Here is a 6000-nt window from a genome sequence, read left to right on the forward strand (position 1 = left end):
GGTGACTGGGATTGCTGACTGGATATAAGGCAGCCGACGCCCTTCTGCCTTGCGGGTGATTACTCTGAGGGATTCTTGGAGACCAGTCTGATTCCTGCTCCTCAAAAGCTAAGTTTTCTGCTCTACTTTTTGCATTTGTGTTTTGGTTTTGTTCTGCCTTGTTTTTCTGGATTTCTGCCTTTCCCTGCTGGGTGAGCTGAATTCCTTTTTGCTCTGTCTTCAGATAATACCAGAGTACTGATATAGTCTTTTGGTATGCTCCGTACACGGTCAGACACAGACAATTTTTAAAATTAAATTTTGTTCGTGGGAAAACCCCTTTAATGTGACCGGCTTCCTCTGCCTGCATCTGCCGCCGGGATCAGCCGAATGATTCACTGCACCTGCGTGAAATTCGCACAGGCGCAGTGTGAAGGTGTTCCGCTGGTGGTGCCGCGCAAGAGGTTGCGTGAGTGTGTGAGTATGTGAGAGTGTGAGAGTGTGTGTGAGTGGTGCGTACAGCATATAGAGTGTTTGTGTGTGTGGTGCAATGGTGTTCCGCTAGTGGTACTGCACAATAGGTTGGTACCAGCAGCAGTTTCCATATTGAGACACCCATCACTTGGATGTCCCAATATGGTGGTTAGTGAACTTCCTCCGATTGGAATTCTGGGATACAGTGACACCTGGACAGAACAGGAAATGAAAACAGTACAAGGCAATTATATAAATAGATGTAAATAGATGGGCGAGCACTAAAATGCTCGAGTGCTCGTTGCTCGGGTGGAGCATATTGGAATGCTCGGGTGCTCGACCTGAGCAACGAGCCCAATGTAAGTGGGAAACTCAAGCATTTTTCTGGCAGCCCATCCCCCGGAGGTCTTTAGAGGACCTAGAAATTGCGGAAATCGATGAGAACAGTGTCCAAATGACATGGGAACATCATGGGGAAGACTCCTGGAAGCATTTCTGACTCCCAGGTCACTACTGTGAACAATGTTGTCAGAATCTTATGCCACGTTTACAGACTCACAATAAAACATACAAAAAGTAAACCAAAATGGATTTTCCTGGGAAATATGTTAAGGAACATCCTTTCCAGGGTAATTACTTGTAAATAAGGCAAAATAAATAACCATAAACAAAAATGCTCCTCCGAACCTTGGACTATGTTCACACGTAGCATTTTTGATGCGTTTTTGAACTTTAGCATTTCTTTCAACCAAGACAAATACATTCACTGGGAACTGTCATTTTAACATATTACAACCTTAGCTGGCCATGTGATGTGAGACACATCATCAGACACATTCTGTTTCATTTATGAAGGCTTAACTCTGAAAGTCACAAAGACTTGTATAGGGCCATCAGGCGGCCTTTACTATTAATCCACCAGCCGGCTATGCTTTGTGGTTCCCATTATTAAACAGTGAGTCTCCTATACTGTTATTGCCTATGCAATGAGTGGCAGGCTAAAAATTAGAATGCACCTTAATACCCCTTTCAAGAGACGTACAGGAAGGCCTCCTGAAAACAATGTTCCCATTATTAGGAAGTGGTTCTCTCCCATACTGTTTACCTATGCATTGAATGCAAGGCCTGGCCAATATTTATATGCACCCCAATACTCCTTAGAAGAGATGTACAGGAGGACAAGGTCTGCCCCAAATTTAGTCGCACCCCAATGCTCCTTTCATGAGACGTACAAGAGGGCCACCTGAAAGCAATGTTCTCATTATTAATAAGTTGGTACTCCCATACTGTTTGCCTATGCAGTGAATGCAACACCTGCCCTAAATTTGGACGCACCCCGATAACCCTTTGAAGAGTCGTACAGGAGGGCCTAATGAAAACAATGTTACCATTATTAGGAAGTGCGTCTCCCATAGTGTTTGCCTATGCAGTGAATGCAAGGGCTGCCAAAAATTTGGGCGCACCCCAATACCCCTTTGACGAGACGTGGAGGAGGGCCTCATAAAAAATGTTCCCATTAGAAAGGAGCGGGTCTCCTATACTTCTAATGCCCATGCACTAAGTGTATGGGCTGACAAACATTTACCCCTGGGGGGTATACATGAACATACTGTATAACCATTTTCTTTGGAAGGGACTTCATAAACACCCTTTAAAAAAAATGATGTGGGTGTTGCATCACGGACCACGATCACCCTGGTGATCTGGTGGTGTAGGATAAGGATGAGGAGAAGGAGGAGGCAACAGCAAACAGCCAAAATCAGGAAGCACATACCCATGTGTGGGTGTGAAGAGGTGCTTAGGAATAGATAGACCTCCCAAAAAAAGACACTGTATTGGAGGTTATGTTTCGCTGTTATCATTCGGTGGTGTAGAGAAGTCTGTCCCAATCCAGCCCTTGTTCAATTTTATAAGAGTCAGCCTGTCAGCATTTTCAGTTGACAGGCGGATGTGCTTATCAGTTATAATTCCATATGGGACACTAAAAACCCGCTCTGACAAAACGGCTTTTGTATGTTGTTTGTTTTTTTGGTACCTGAGGAAGGCTGCATTGTAAAAAAAAAGCAGCCGAAACGTGCTGTACTCTATTTTAAAAATGTTTTTAAAATTTTTATTTAGTTTTTGAGAAAATAAATTAACTTTTTCTAATAGATTTTCACTGGAAATGGATGTATTCAAGAAATCCTAAGGTCATTAGCGCCACACATGCTTGGAGTTTCTTTTTACGAAGCATTACAGTGTGTGGCAGACAATCCTTGCATGTTAGTTGGTCAAAAAAGTAAAAATTTAGCCGAGGAATGTAAACTTTTAAGCACAACTGTATATATTCTGTCTTACAATTTTGTAAAAGAAAATTGTACTATTTTCCAAGTACAATTCTTTGAATAATACTAAATACAGAAGGGAAAAAAAGGTATTTATTAAGCCACTGATTGTGCAAGTTCTCACACTTGAAAAGATGAGAGAATCCTGTAATTGATATCATAGGTAGACCACAACTATGTGAGTCAAAATGCGAAAACAAATCCAGAAAATCACCTTGTCTGATTTGTCAATATTTATATTTCAAATTATGGTGGAAAATAAGTATTTGGTCACCTAAAGACATGCAAGATTTCTGGCCCTCACAGACCTGTAACTTCTTCTTTAAGAGGCTCCTCTGTCCTCCACTCATTACCTGTAGTAATGTCATCTGTTTGAACTTGTTATCAGTATAAAAGACACCTGTCCACAAGCTCAAACAGTCACACTCCAAACTCCACTATGGTGAAGACCAAAGAGATTTTGAAGACACCAGAAACAAAATTGTAGCCCTGCACCAGGCTGGGAAGACTGAATCTGCAATAGGCAAGCAGTTTATTGTGATGAAATCAACTGTGGGAGCAATAATAAGAAAATGAAAGACATGCAAGACCACTGATAATCTCCTTCGATCTGGGGCTCCATGCATGATCTCACCCCGTTGGGTCAAAATGATCACAAGAACGGTGAGCAAAAATCCCAGAACAACACGGGGGGACCTAGTGAATGACCTGCATAGAGCTGGGACCACCGTAACAAAGGCTACCATCAGTAACACACTACGCCGCCAGGGACTTAGATCCTGCAGTGTCCCGCTGCTTAAGCCAGTACATGTCTTGGCCCATCAGAAGTTTGCTAGAGAGCATTTGGATTATCTAGACGAGTATTGGTAGAATGTCACATGGTCTGATGAAACCAAAGTAGAACAGTTGGGTAGAAACAAAACTCGTCATGTTGGGAGGAGACAGAATGCTGAGTTGCATCTAAAGAACACCATACCTACTGTGAAGCATGAGGGTGGCAACATCATGCTTTGGGGCTGTTTCTCTGCAAAGGGACCAGGATGACTGATCCGTGTATATGAAAGAATGAATGGGGCCATGTATCGTGAGATTTTGATTGCAAACCTCCTTCCATCAGCAAGGGCATTGAAGATGGAATGTGGATAGGTCTTTCAGCATGATAATGATCCCAAGCACACTGCCAGGTCAAAGTTAGAGTGGCTTTGTAAGAAGCATATGAAGGTCCTGGAGTGGCCTAGCCAGTCTCCAGATCTCAACCTTATAGAAAACCTTTGTTGGGATTTGAAAGTCTGTGTTGCCCAGTGACAGGCCCAAAACATCAGTGCTCTAGAGGAGATCTGCATGGAGTAATGGGCCAACATACCACCAACAGTGTGTGCCAACCTTGTGAAGACTTATAGAAAACGTCAGCTCATTTTGATTCTCATAGTTCTGGTCTACCTATGATGTCAATTACAGGCTTCTCTCATCTTTTTAAGTGGGAGAACTTGCACAATTGGTGGCTGACTAAATACTTTTTTCCCTACTGTAATTGTGAAAAATAACTGGTACATGATTGAAAGAGATCATTTATTATCTCATATTGCTGTTAACAAACCTATAGTTGCTTTTGATGAAGTACAACTTGAGGGACGTATAGTTGAATGGCAGAATCATGCAGGAACACAAGGAAAAATGTCTTATATTGCTGCTCTGAAGGGTCTGATTAGATAAACCTGCAGAGTTTTAGCTAAAGAGCTAGACCCTGTGTTAATGAGGATGTAGAGTCAGTGGTGGGTTACTGGTCAGTCAGAGTCTGCTTGAAATTCAGCAGAAGCAAATGTGTTTGTCTCCTGAGGAAGATGTGAGCTCTGACTGAAAGAGCCAGGGTCTCTATCTGAATTGGTGCTGGAGAGGAAAAGACCTGTGTACCTTCTGGAGTGTTACCGTATATACTCGTGTATAAGCCAACCCGTGTATAAGCCGACCCCCCTAATTTTGCCACAAAAAACTGGGAAAACTTATTGACTTGTGTATAAGCTTAGGGTGGAATCCATAGACTATGCCACCATATGCTGCTCCATAGAATATGCCCCCATATGCTGCTCCATAGAATATGCCCCCATATGATGCTCCACAGATTATGCCCTCATATGCTGCTCCATAGATTATGCCCCAAATTATGCTCCATAGATTATGCCCCCATATGCTGCTCTATAGATTATGCCCCCATATGCTGCTTCCTAGATTATGCCCCCATATGCTTTTCCATAGTTTATGCTCCCATATGCTGCTCCATAGAATATGCCCCCATATACTGCTCCATAGATTATGCCCCCATATGATTCTCCATAGTCAATGCCCCCCATATGCTGCCCCATAGAATATGCCCCATATGCTGCTCCATAGACTATGCCCCCATATGCTGCTCCATAGAATATGCCCCCATATGCTGAAAAAAAATGCCATACTCACCTCTCCTGGGTCCATCGCCGCTGTCTGCCGCTTCTTGTGTCAGTGACTGTTCAGCAAGCAGAGGGGCGCGCGCACTAACCACGTCACCGTGCCCCCTGCTGCCTAAACGTCACTAACACAGGATGCAGCAGAGACAGCGGTGAGCAGCGATGGACCGGGGGACAGGTGAATATCGCTATACTCATCCATCCTGCCGCGGTCTCTGCAGCCTCGCTTCTCCACTGTCTCCCTTCCTGTCTTCAGCGGTCACGTGGTACCACTCATTACACTCATGAATATGCGCATATCAATTGAGAGAGCAATCCATATGTAAACACCAATCCCCTGTTCATCCCAAATCATCGCAGTGCATCTGTGTAACCATGATGATAAAATACCAATCACAGCTGCCAATATATAGAAACTCTTGCATAATCACACCTACCAATCAACATTCCCCTTGAAACTGGCTCCATTCCCACTAACCAATTACAAAAAGTCTCTCATCGCTTGTATATACTGGAGATTTCCCTCCCCTTCCAATATGACTCATACTACCATAGCATCATAGGCAGGCGCCGGATTACACAACTGGCGCAGTCCCATGACGCGCGCATCCAGGGCACTGCGCATGCGCCATCCCCCGGCGAGATGCAACCACATGACGTGCCCGCCACCCAGCACCACGCATGCGTGGCGCCGCGTCCCGGACACCACCACATGATACACCCGTCAGAGAGCCGCGCACATGCAGCGACACCCAGAGCCCGCAGTCCCGTGACACACCAGT

The sequence above is a fragment of the Dendrobates tinctorius genome, unplaced genomic scaffold (genome assembly GCF_039654945.1).
Source record: "Dendrobates tinctorius isolate UK_male_01 unplaced genomic scaffold, ASM3965494v1 ptg000034l, whole genome shotgun sequence".
Lineage (NCBI taxonomy): Eukaryota > Metazoa > Chordata > Amphibia > Anura > Dendrobatidae > Dendrobates > Dendrobates tinctorius.